This window comes from Giraffa tippelskirchi, chromosome 13, assembly GCF_054371585.1.
Source record: "Giraffa tippelskirchi isolate mGirTip1 chromosome 13, T2T-mGirTip1v1.2.pri, whole genome shotgun sequence".
Classification (NCBI taxonomy): Eukaryota; Metazoa; Chordata; class Mammalia; order Artiodactyla; family Giraffidae; genus Giraffa; species Giraffa tippelskirchi.
The window spans coordinates 109,926,219-109,940,247 of record NC_137287.1 but is presented as its reverse complement, the minus strand read 5'-3'; the positions used below and the strand labels follow the sequence as shown (position 1 = coordinate 109,940,247).

Sequence of the window (14,029 nt, the reverse complement as noted above, 5' to 3'; positions counted from 1 at the left end):
GATTTGACTTACTTACTGTAAGTCACTAAGCTGTAATTGCTTTGTCTTCTTGACATTTTCTCCTCTGCGCTGCCAACAACATCTTCCTTCTTTCAGGGAACTGCTACTCCTCCACTGATTGCAGGAGAGCTGCCGATTATAGTACTCCACCCTCTTGGCAATGTTTCATTGGCCCAGGGGTGGGCACCCAACCCAAACCTACCCAATCAGCATATCCCTGAAGCTTTCAAACTGAAACTGAGAATAATACAGATATAAGTTGAGAGGCATAAGAACTACCAAGGGCAGTGATTTCAGCCTGATGGAGGAAGCCAGCCTGAAACGATAAAGCTGATAGGCTGAAAGAAGCATAGAAGAGAGACGCAGAACAGGAGTCTGGGTGACATTCAAGATGCTCATTCCTACTGACCCTAGGCCTACTTGAGGAATTCTTTGCATGGGCTGATAGCTTAAGTTCAGTTTCTGCGAGTTTCCACCAGAAGAGCCATGTTGAATACAAGCCTGTCACAAGATGAGGGAAATCAAGGCAGATGACCCAACAAGACTGAGAGAGAGAATCCAATACAGAAGGCTATTTCTAAGACATGGGCATCAGAGATTAGGAGAAAGGAAGTGAGACTTGATGATAGACCTATCCACACACATGTCAACCTGATGTTGTTTAAACTGCAACTTCTTTTTTCAGATGAGGATGGGGACTGTAAAAGGAGATCAAAACCTTAGGAGCTGCACTGAGCCTGAGTCTAGTATAGATTTTTTCCATATCATCCACCAGTGTCTGGGGCAGTTGAAGAAAAAGCCATCAGTATCACACTTGATGTTCAGGTTATCTGATGTAGTAAAAGGAGATGTCTGTTTATTCTCTTTTGCTTTGAATGAAACAAGCATGGAGTCTTTCCCAAGGTGCTCTAGTGTCTCATGGAATGCTGTCTCTGCATTCACTTTTACATAGAAGCTAAACTAAGTCCTCCAGAATTGAGTCAATGTGGTATCTTCTGCAGGAAACTATTATATTAATACACAGGCCCTGCTGGGCTAGAGCAAGAATGGGCTTTGGGGAGATCCTAGATTTGGTTTTAATTGTACTTTTCAATCATTCTAGATGTGTCACCTTGGGAAAGTTATGAAACCTTTCTAAGCTTCAGCTTTAGGAGGGAGATAATATCTTGCCTGTGGAACAGACATTCGCTAATATCCAGAATGATAGTGCTGGCTGAAGCACCGTGGGCAAGAAAGGTAAACCTATAGATGCAATAAGTACTATTCCAATGAGGATGAACCCTTGTCTTTTCTATGATGAAAGAGGCTCAATATAGTTATTGATTCTGGATGGTGTGGTATGTGTTATGATCAGCAGATCACATGGTCATGGGAACACCTTGCACCAGGTGGTCTTTTGGAATGTGTCAAAATTGTGTCATAACAAGGGTTCAGTGTTCATTTCTGCTGCTGATTTGTTGGGCATTCAGACATAGCATGAGCAAGATAAGCCCTAGTAAGTGGAAGCCCATTTGTAGCCTCTTTCTCTATAACTATGATTTAGATGGTAAAGAATCTGCCTGCAACGCAAAGAGACCAGGATTATATCCCTGGTTCAGGAAGATCCCATAGAAGGGAATGGCAACCCACTCTAGTATTCTTGCCTGGGAAATCCCGTGAACAGAGGAGCCTGGCAGTCCACAATCCATGGGGTTGCAAAGAGTCTGACATGACTGAGCAACCAACACTGTAATCAAATATAAAATATTAAATAAAACTTAGGTAACAATGGACAAGGTATATGACAAAAAAATAGTTAATATTCTTAATCAATAAAGAAATTATACAAAGCAATTTTAAAATGAACATTCAAATAGAAAACATGGAAAAAGACCACAAACAGGCAATTCACAAAGACGTATACTAGGGCAATACACAAAGGAAAAAGTGCTCCGTCTCGGTAATAGTCAAAGAAATGCAAATTTAAACATCAGCATACCTTTTTATGCCCTCAAGTAATCAAAGGGTAAAAAGATCAATATTATCCACCATTGTTGAGGATACAGGGAAATGTGCATTCCTAAATTATTGTGGAAATATGAATGACCTTGAACAATCTTTCCGAAGCACAATTTACCTATATATGAATCAAAAGTACGTGTTCATCCATCTAACTCCAGCCACAAACCTTCTAGGACTTCATTTTAAGGAAATGATTGGGCAGTTGTGCAAAGGTGTATATACGTGGATGTTCACATACAGGTTGTTTTATAACAGCTTTATTGGATAAAAACTGGAGATTTACCTGTAAGCCTGGCAAATAAATTATTGCATTCAAACACATCATGCAACTTTTCAAATAAATGCAGTAGAGCCATGTAGGCTGACAGGGAGACGTAGTAAAACTGAACCATGAACTGATAGTAGCAATTACCAAATTCTGCTTATGTAACAGTATGTGTGGACACAGACAAAGGAGAAATCTGGAAGGCTTTATGCCAAAATATTAACAGTACTTACTGCTGTTAGATGTGATTATTTTTATATATTCACAATTAAATTTTTACAATCATGCCTTGTTTTTAGTTCTCTTTCAATTGTACTTCATTGTCTTAAACTTAACTTGAGTTCTACCACCAAAAAAAATTTTACCTGTTTTGATTATCAGCTGCAGGTACAGTGTTGTACAGTAGACCCATAGAGCCTATTCATCTTGCACAACTTAAACTTGACATTTGTTGATTAGGAACTTTGCATTTCCCCTTTCCTTCAACCCCTGCCAACCACCAATCCACTCTTTGATTTGACTGGTTTAGATGCCTCATGTAAGTTGAATCATGCAATATTTATCCTTCTAACTGGCTTATTTCACTTAGCACAATATTCTTAAGATGTACTCATGCTGCCTCATATTGCACCATTTTCCTCCTTTTTAAGACTGAGTTGCTGCTGCTAAGCCACTTCAGTCGTGTCCGACTCTGTGCGACCCCACAGACGGCAGCCCACCAGGCTCCGCCATCCCTAGGATTCTCCAGGCAAGAACACTGGAGTGGGTTGCCATTTCCTTCTCCAGTACACGAAAGGGAAAAGTGAAAGTGAAGTCACTCAGTCGCGTCCGACTCTTAGCGACCCCAGGGACTGCAGCCTACCAGGCTCCTCCGTCCATGGGATTTTCCAGGCAAGAGTACTGGAGTGGGGTGCCTATTCCATTATATGTATCAACCATATTTTCTTCATCCACTCATCTCTCAAAGGACATTAAGTTGTTTCTACATCTTGGTTATTATGTGCAAATAGTTCGACAATGATTATAAGAGCGCTAATATCCTTTCAAAATATTGATTTCAATTCCTTTGGCTAACTACCCAGCAGTGGGTTTGCTATATCATGCTGTGCTGTGCTTAGTCACTCAGTCATGTCCAACTCTTTGCAACCCCATAGACAGTAGTCCGCCAGGCTCCTCTGTCCATGGGGATTCTCCAGACAAGAATACTGGAGTGGGTTGCCATGCCCTCCTCCAGGGGATCTTCCCAACCCAGGCATTGAACCTAGGTCTCCCACATTGCAGGCAGATTCTTTGCTGTCTCAGTCACAAGGGAAGCCCAAGAACACTGGAGTGGGTATCCTATCCTTCTCCAGGGCATCTTCCCAACCCAGTAATTGAACCAGGGTCTCCTGCATAGGAGGCAAATTCTTTACCAGCTGAGCTACCGGGGAAGCCCTGTTGTATCATGTGATAGTTCTATTTTTAATTTTTGAGGGATCACCATACTGTTGTCCATAGCAGTTACACCATTTTGTATCCTGACCAAGAGTGTACGAGGGTTTTAATTTCTCCATATCTTCCCCAGCACTTCCTGTCTTTTGTTTTATTTTTAAAACGTCCAGTTCAGTGGCATAAGTACATTCACACTGTTGTATAACCATCACCACCATCCAGTTCTGGAAAAATTTCTCCAAAACAAAATGTTTGGGTTTCTTTTTCAATAACCATTTTTTATTGAAGTATGGTTCATTTACAGGGTTGTATTAGTTTATGGTGTACAGCAAAAGAATTTAGATATAGATGTAGATACAGATATTCTTTTTCAGAATCTGTTTTTCCTTCATAGGTTATTGCAAGACATTGAACAGATAAACAAAGACTTACTATATAGCACAGGAAACTGTATTCAATGTCTTGTAATAATCTATAATGGAAAAACAGCTTGAAAAAGAATATCTGTATCTACATCTATATCTAAATCATTTTGCTGTATACCATAAACTAATACAACATTGTAAATTAGCCATTCTACAAATAAAAAATTAGTTATTGAAAAAAAGACCCAAACATTGGGGTTTGGTGAAATTTTTCATTTGAGATGGATGGTGGTAATGGTGGCATATAGTACTGTGTACATGGTGAAGAAGGAAATGGCAACCCACTCCAGTATACTTGCCTGGGAAATCCCATGAACAGAGGAGCCTGGGAGAGCTACAGTGCATGGGGTTGCAAAGGGTCGGACATGCTTTAGTGACTTAACAGCAGTAGTGTATATGTTAACCCAAACTGCTAACTTATCTTCCCTCATCCCACCCACTAGCCACCCTAGCAACCATAATTTTGTTTTCTATGTCTGTGAGTCTATTTCTGTTTTGTAAATAGGTTCATTTATATCATTTTTTAGATTCTTTTGTTTTTTGATGATCACCATATTGACAGGTGTGAGGTGATATTGTGGTTTAGATTTACACTTCCCTCGTGATTAGTGACGCTGAGCATTTTGTCATATACCTGTTGGCCATTTGTATGTCCTCTTTGGAGAAATGGCTGTTCAGGTCCTTAATTTAGTACAAACAACAAAAAAAGCAGGACTACATCAAATGTACAGCAAAGGAAACAGAGTGAAAGGTAACCAAAGGAATGGGAGAAAATATTTGCAAACCATATATCTGATAAGGGGTTAATTTCTAAAATACATAAGAAACTCCCAGAATTATGCCTTATTTTTATAACAGGAATAAATCAATAAAGATCTTTTCATCTTTAGCAAAGGATAAAATTAAGAGGAATCATGTTTGAGATTAATGAATTCAGAGGAAAAAGAAAGCCTGAGAACACAATGGCAAAGAAGGGGCTGTTGCTGTGAAGGAAAAAAAAGGGAAGTTGAGGGGCGGGGGTCTTGAAGATGACCCCAACTTAAACATTCAACAGCAAGCAACAGATCTTTCACCTATCAAAAAAAAAAAAAAAAAAAAACCATCCTTAGCAAACTTCTCTAAAGAAATCCTACATGGAAAAATATCTAGAGGTCACACATCTTTAAAGAAACACATCTAGAACCAGCACACATGTGCCACACACACAAATAGTGTCCTTCAGAGGTTCCTCCTTAGAAACAAACGTTAATCCCTTATTGGCACAGTGATTTCACAGGCACAAATGATTTCATACAGCAAGCTTGCCAAAGTAGTCCAAACTCAAAACAGAGATCTATGAAAACTTCCAAAACGTTAATGATGGGAAAAAATAATCTGTTTAATGCATGATCTTTTAGACAGATAGATAGACAAACAGGTAGATCGATAGATAATAGATAGGTAGATAGATAAATAGGAAGATAGATAGATACCCTTTGATCGCATCTATTCCTTTATGTTTCTTCATGCACAGTTCTTTTGTGGCAGAGGCATTTTTCAAAAACACAGACCCTCTTCTGTTTAATTAATAATCCCCCCAGAGATAAATCACGCCAGCGGCACCCTCTCTAAGCAGTCCTGTGGCAATGACCTAGTTTAAGAGCCTTTCATGTTTAGCTTGGGTTTACTATGTATTTTGAAAATTACTGCTCAATAGCTATTTTGGGAGATCAGCACTTTCCTTAGTAAGTTTAGCAATGAAGACTCATTTTTCCACACGGGAAGAAAGAGCCATAGAATAACAAAACTGAATTGATAACGAAGAGGGACTCCTTACATCCCTAGAAAACTAATAATAATAAGGCTAACATTTATGAAGCACTTTGCAGGCACTGCCTCATTTGATTCTCATAGAAATCCTATATATTAGATGGCATTATTGCCCCCTGTTTAACTGGTGGGGAACCTGAGGCACAGTGAAGTTCAATAACTTCCTCCAAATCACACAGCCAGCAAGTGGGAAAGATAGAATTCAGACTCAGGGAGTCCGGTTTCAAAGCCCACGCTCACCATTTTGCTATGCACGCTGTTCTAACGGGTATAAAATTGATATTCATGTACTGACAGGGACGTGCCAGACATCGGATAAGCATGATCACACTTAGCTCTCATAATGACACTGAGTTGGCATAATCCCTATTCCTAGAGAAGTGAATTGAAACGCAGCAAAGAATTTGGTGAGATCTCTTTTATTTTTAGTTATTGTGATGTGCTGTGTGCTGTGCTTAGTCAATCAGTCATCTCCGACTCTTTGCAACCCCATGGACTGCAGCCCGCCAGGCTCCTCTCTCCATGAAATTCTCCAGACAAGAATACCGGAGCAGGTTGCCATGCCCTTCTCCAGGGGATCTTCCCAACCCAGGGATAGAACCCAAGTCTTCCTCATTGCAGGTGGATTCTTTACCATCTGAGCCACCAGGGAAGCTCCTAAATTATTGTGATAAGAACCCTGAACATGAGATCAATCCTCTTCACAGACATTTACATGTACAGGACCATATTGTTAAATACAGGCGCAGTGTGGTAGGGCACATCCTTAGACCTTACTCATCTTGCATAAGGACTTCCCAAGTGGTGCAGCGGTAAAGAATACTTCTGCCTATACAGGAAATGTAGGAGATGAGGGTTTGATCCCTGGGTCGGGAAGATCCCCAGGAAGGGGAAATGGCAATATTCTTGCCTGGAGAATCACATTGACAGAGGAGCCTGGCAGGCTGCAATCCATGGGATTACAAAGAGTCAGACAGGACTGAGCGACTGAACACACACACACAAATCTTGCGTAAGCGAAACTTTATACCCATGAAACGGCAACTTCCTATATTTCCCTCCCCAGCTCCAGACAACCACCATTCTGTACAAACAACCACCTTTTGTTTGTACGTGTTTGGCTTTTTATTTTAACTTTTTGGGCATGCTGAGTGGCATGTGGGATCTTAGTTCCTCAACCAGGGATCAAATCCATGACCCCTGCATTGGAAGTGCAGAGGCTTATTAACCACTGGACTACCAGGGAAGTCCCATATTTGGCTACTTTATATGCCTCATAGAAGTGGAATGGTGCAGTATTGTCCTTCTGCTGCTGGCTTTTCACTTAACATGATGTCGCCTTGATTCATCCATATTTTCACATATCACAGGATTTTCTTCATTTTATGGATGAATGGTATTCCATGATATGTTCAGACCACACACACATGCAGAAGCTGAAAGATCAGGCAGGTCCAGAATCAGGAAGAAAGGCTGAGAGGGAAAGTGAGTGCGAGACACAGGATGACCAAGTCTAAATGGTCTCTATGGACAGATGGGGATCAGGGTGGACTAAAATGAAGTTACTAAGGGGAAGTAGATATTGACACCACATTTGCCTTCTTCTTATTGACTCTGGTCTTGGCCCCAATCCAGGTTATAAACTAAGAAGTCTCTGGCTTCATCCATCCTATTAATTAAATCAAACCTTTATCTTCTCTTAGAACGACACAATTTCCTGGATGGCGCACTAAATCCCAGTGAATATCCTCTCTGGGGAAGAAAGGACCCCATTCTTGCAGAGCGACCTTCCACCACATCCTATATGTTTCCTGCTGCACACAGCTACCTCTGCCCTGACCAAGGAATTCTGGAATAAAACGGACCCAAACCTAACTTCCTTTTTGCTACAGAACTGATTTGAAATGTTGGCTTGAGTTTGAGAAGACTAAAATAAATGTGATGAATGTTATTTGAAAAATCTAAGATGTCATTGTGTATTGCATTTGTTTGCCCTAAATCCATTTTCTATTAGGTTATTATTAATTAATATTTGTTTAGCATCAACTAGGTACTCAAAGCCAGACTAGAAATATAAGAGAATAACCCTGCCCAGGATGGGCCCCAAGTAAGATTTCTTTAAACAGCTCACCACCTACACTTAATCCCCAGAGGAATTGCACATACTCCAAAGAAATGTTCTGACAATACACTTTCAGGAAAACAACTCAAAAAGAATCACTTTCTGCCAGTGGGACTTTGCATGCATTCACCATATGGGACAAGCAGAGTTTTGAGCCAAATAAAAATTTTAAAGGGAAAAAAGAGTGAGATTTCATACAAAATAACTGAAAATGTATGAGACTCGAAAGTCTCCTGGAAGTTGTAAATAACTGAAAATAGGAAGTGAGAAATTATTTTCAATTATTTTATGACAAGAACACTTAGTAAAGATGTGGATAAATCTGATAACTTCATACAAATATGATGGACAGATCTAGATAAAGAGAAGCATCTCTTTGAATCACATGATAAAAAAAAAAAATAATGCCTGGATGGATTTTTGCCAAATTTGGAAAATACCTGTGGGGATTATCAGCGGATTATTGTCTCAGTTTGAATTCCCCTAAGAGCAGACCCAAAGGATGGGGTGGGAGTTGATTGTTCAGGAAGACAGGCAGCACAGTGAGAGAGTGGGGAAGGGAGGAAAGCAGGTAGAAGGATGTGATAATGTCAGTTACCACTGTGGGTGCTGGGACTCAGTCTCACTGGGGGACCTACCAGAAAGAAGTGTTGTCCCCACTGAGGGGGTGAATCTGGGGCATTTTTCTACCAACTCCTGTACATCACTAGTTACAGAGTTCCCAGAGGAGCATCTAAACACCTTAGGCTGTACTGTGTGTGGTCAGATGCCTTTGGGCAGGAAGACACAGGTGCATAGGAAGCTGTGTGTCTTTTACTCTTTCATTATATATGTGCTCAATATCGAAGCCACATGTTGCGCTGAGTATGCATACTGTATATTATATCTAGGCTAAATATATAATATGTATTCTTAATCTATTATATATAGACTCAAACACTGAGCTTCCCAGGTGGTGCCAGTGGTAAAGAACCCTTTTGCCAATGCAGGAGACAAAACAGAGGTGGGTTTGATCCCTGGGTTGGGAAGATCCCCTGGAGGAGGCAATGGCAACCCACTCCCAGTATTCTTGCCCGGAGAATCCCATGGATAGAGAGGCCTGATAGGCTAAAGTCCATGGGGTCTCAAACAGTCGGGCACGACTGAAGCAACTTAGCATAGCACACACAGACTCAAACACACTCAGCTTCCTATAGGTATTCTAGAGAACACATGCATAGTATATGTATTACATATAGAACACATATATTTTACATATATATTCTACAGAATATAGGTCATATAGAGAAGAGGCTTCACCCATGAGCAGAACCTGGCCTGGGTCCCTCAGGCAGACATAGTCATGGCAGCAGTGATCCAGGCATCCTTGGGTGGACAGCCAAGGATGAGCTGGATAGCCTCTGACCCTCAATAGAGAAGCATGTGACTGTTGCACCCACAGCCTGGTCACGTCCTTTCGGCCATGACCTGGGGAGCAGCTGACGGCTCCCAGGTCCAGGTGTAAAACTAAGACAAAAGAGACACGGAGACTGGTGGATACTTTGAGGCTGATGCTTCTGAGCAGTTGGCTGCAGCCCCTGACCCAAGTGTTCAATTTAACTCTACTTTATTAAATTCTTCTAATCGCAGACTCTGCTCTAGTACCATTTCTACCTCTTAACCTCAGCACCAAAACTAAAGCATATGTTAAGTTTCTAAAAATACACATATATAATATAATGTGTATAATATTATGGGTTTCCCAAGTAGTGCTAGTGGTAAAGAACCTGGCTGCCAATGCAGAAGATATGAGACACGGATTTGATCCCTGAGTTGCAAAGATCCCCTGGAGGAGAGCATGGCCACCCACTCCAGTATTCTTGCCTGGAGAATCCCATGGACAGAGGAGCCTGGTGGGTGACGGTCCAAAAGGTTGCAAAGAGTCAGACACGACTGAAGTGACTTGGCATCTATGCATGCGTGCCTATAATATTATATAAGTATAGCTCTTTCTGATGAAGAGCAAAAATCAGCCTGGATGAAGAGACTCAAACAAGATAGAACAGTACAATCAACAAGTTTGTGTTCAGTGGGCTTTTGAAAATGACAACACTTCCAATTTCAGTGGCATTGTAGGAAAATCTATAGGTTAATGGAGCTACTCAGAACACCCCTGCCCTCGCTTTTCTACCATAAAAAGTTAAATTATTTAAAAAAGAAACATTCTCTTGAGTGGTTGCAGGTCACTTTGGATTAGCGAAGTTTCCCCCGTAGAGTTTAGATGTGAAATATTCATAGGTTTGAGAGAGACCAGGTTTATCAACTTGGAGAGTTATCTGCTCCACCCTGCATATCTCCCTCTGGAGGCATTTTCTCTTTGACAGCCTAGAGCCTAGGATTTGGGGAATCAGTGATGGAGGAAAAAGGGAGAGAGGGAAAGAGGGCAGGACAGAGCTCTCTGGGGAGGGTTGAAGGAATGGAACGAAATATCCCAGCTCTGCTACAAGGATTGAGAGAATTGCTTTCGGGAATTGTTGCTCTCAATGTTGTGGTCATGAATTCAATCTTCTTTAACGTTCGTGGAGAAATAGGAGTCCTAATGAGAATGCCTTCTCAGTGCTTTGAGCTGTCTTTGACTGTGATGCATGCAAAGACCAACAACCTGGCTCTCTGAACCATCTACCTAAACCACTGCTACACCAACTGTGGTCCTCCAACCAGAGCAGCAGAATCAGCTGGAAGGTTATTAGGAATGCAAATTCTCAGGCCTCAGCCCAGACCTACTGAATTAGAATTGCTGGGGATTCTAATTGTCCAGGAATCTGCATTTTAACAAGCTTTCCAGGTGGTTCTTCCAGAAGTTAAAGTTTGGGAACCACTGGTCTTGATAATTTGATGACCTCTCTAGAGGCCCTAAGAGTTTTGTTCCTGAGTCCAGAGAGAAAGTCTATTTCAGAAAGGCACTTGGTAACCACTCAATAAATGTCTATTTCTTTACTTTCTGGAATCATGTATATAAAGATTTCCTAATCAAGTTAAATCACAGATATTCTTATAGCATAAACACAAGAGCAATGGGAAGTAACTATCTTTGAGCCCAGATGTTGAACTCAAAGTAAGCACTGGGAATCTCTTGCTATTTCTCTTAGCATAAATTCTTTCCAAAGCTGGTTTTAGCAGATTGGTCACTAACTTCTCTTCCTCTCCACCCAGGTTCCTCTGGGTTTTTTTATGAACTTAACCATCTTTTTGAACGTCATTTGTGCTGGAAGAGAAAACCAAGGTTTCTCCTCTTTTCCTGAGGAGTCTGCAGTTGCCTTGTCCTCAGTGGGCAGAGATTGTAGAAATAAAGGAGGGGATATTTTCATAGCAAAATCAGGGTCCAGGTGGAGGATTTTGATTGCCTTTTTGTCAAATTCAGAACTATATCTCTTCTGTTTCTACGTCCATCCTATTTTCTGCAGAACTCACCTGAGTACTGCCACCTATGGGCACTTAATGTTTCCCACTGTCTGACTTTTCTAGGCTGATCACGGCAAATCTCTTCAGAACCCCCAGCAGTTGTATGTTTCCACACAGAGCTTGCTTCTTCTTAAAGAAACCACACAATTCTTTCCTGAATTGATGGATTATACTGGGACTTGGATTCTGGGTTTTGGAGGGTTCTAAGGAGAAGGAAATGGCAACCCACTCCAGTATTCTTACCTAGAGAATCCTGTGGACAGAGGAGCCTGGTGGGCTGCTGTCCATAGGGTCACATAGAGTCAGACACGACTGAAGCAACTTAGCATGCATGCATCATTGGAGAAGGAAATGGCAACTCACTCCAGTATTCTTGCCTGGAGAATCCCAGGGACGGAGGAGCCTGGTGGGCTGCAGTCTATGGGGTCACACAGAGTCGGACACGACTGAAGCAACTTAGCAGCAGCAGAAGTCAAGCAGCCTTGGAGGGAGACCAGCATTTCTCCCTTGGGTTCTCCTGAGAAGATGGATTTAGGATGTCCTGAGGTTGGAGAAGTACAGAGTTCAAAGCCAGAGGAGAAAGGTGGGAGGTTAGTATAATTCCCAACATCACTCTGGCCAACTCTGGAGCCCACTCTTTTGGTCATGGTGCTTATATCTTAGACACAAATCTGTCTGCATTTCTGATATTAAAAGCTCTAACTCCAGTGGGAGTCAACATAAAGAGAGAACCGGGCATCTTGGAACAGAGAGCTGGCAGGGATGGACACATGGACCCCCCCAGAGTCCTAATAACATATTCTTCCTCAGAACAAAATCAAAAGAATGACTCAACCTCCCAAGAATCATTAGGTCACCGTGCAATCTCTCAATTTTACCCAAATAGAAATGAGGCACAGGTACAGTTCACTAAGAGAAAAAAAAAATCCTGGGTTGCTGGTCATGAACACGTGTAGGTGTTCCATAGTTGATATAAAGTATGACTTCAAAGACCCCTTTCAGATGGTCTAGGAGTCCTCTCTCACACAGCCCTCTACCCCACCTCCTCTCTAGCATCCCTAGAAGGACCTTGAATTCTGCTAAAGGATCAGCTGGAGACTCTGTGTTCGAGTTTAGGGCGTAGCTCCAGCCTGGTACTTCACATTCCTTGGGACATCTCTGAGACTTTTCCTGATGTACTATCCCAACCTGTGTTATTCTGATGCGTTCGTTTCCTAATAAAGTCTTCATCTCATTACTCTCCTTTTCCACCCGAAGTAAAAGATGAAAGGAAAGAAAGGTCACCACTATTGTATGGAAACTCAGGAAACCTGAAATGAAACCTCTTAGCCTTTGAAAGAAACCGTGCAGGAAGGCTTCCCTGGTGGCTCAGTGGTTAAGAGTCTGCCTGCCAGTGCAAGAGAGGTGGGATCCTTGATCCTGAAAGATCCCACATGACACAGAGCAGCTAAGCCCATGAGCCATCACAACTAGAGAGTAACCCCTGTTTATTGCAACTAGAGAAAAGCCTATGTAGCAGTGAAGATCCAGCAGAGCCAAAAATAAATAAAATTTTTAAAAGAAACTGTAGGACAAAGATAATTGTCAGAAGAACCAGATATGAGCTATTTCTCACTGCTTCCAGACCTTCTCTAAGTTAGACTCTTCATTCGGGTCTTCCTGGATGGTTCTCTTTCCTAGCCACTCAGAGCCTCAGCACAACCTGAACATGGGAGGAAGGAAACCCAATCAAATAATGATGATGATGAAGATGGAGGTGCTGGTGGTGACAGCATTAAATATAACAGTGTCATGTATTGTTACATATCCTAGGTCTTTACCTGAAAAGTGTTTAGTCCTCATACAACTTTATAAGGTAGGCACTAATAATATATCGATTTTTTAGGTAAGGAAACTAATGCACAGAAAAGTTATGCAAAATCCCACAGCTAGCAGATCAGGGATATGAACCCAGGTAGTCTGGCTTAAAAGCCTGTGTTTATAATCACTAGGGGAAAGTCCTGGAGCTTGACAAACCTCAGGTAGATCCCCACCTCCACCATTTGCCTGCGTGCTGTTGGACTGTGATATACCTTTTTTGAGCCACTGTCTCGTCTCCTGTAAAATGGAAATTTTCAATAGGAACCCTTATCTTCCCTGGTGGCTCAGAGGTTAAAGCGTCTGCCTCCAATGTGGGAGACCTGGGTTTGATCCCTGGGTCGGGAAGATCCCCTGGAGAAGGAAATGGCAAACCACTCCAGTATTCTTGCCTGGAGAATGCCATGGACAGAGGAGCCTGGCAGGCTACAGTCCACGGGGTCGCAAAGAGTCAGACATGACTGAGCGACTTCCCTTTGCCTTTCCTTTCCCTATCTCAGCGCACTGAGGGAGGAGCAAACAAGACCAAGTTTGCAAAGCTCATGCCCCTCAAAGCGTCACGCGCAGCGCATATTCGCCTCCCACATCCAATTCTGTTCCTCAACACAGCACAAGAGCTGGCCCATTTCTCCCAGCCCAGCCATGCTCCTCTATATCGAAAGACAGAAAATGACAGAA

The 14,029-nt window shown here is 41.9% G+C and overlaps 1 protein-coding gene across 1 annotated transcript in view; it reads left to right on the top strand.

Annotated features, from left to right (window-relative positions):
- Positions 1 to 7,893, top strand: part of LOC145531670 (uncharacterized) — a 90,708-nt gene extending 82,815 nt beyond the window's left edge. Inside the window, exons 4-5 of the transcript XR_014072648.1 lie at positions 1,103 to 1,236; positions 7,635 to 7,893. The gene's annotated coding sequence lies outside the window, so the exon portion shown is untranslated. The remainder of the gene's footprint in view (positions 1 to 1,102; positions 1,237 to 7,634) is intronic.
- Positions 7,894 to 14,029: the final 6,136 nt, after the last annotated feature.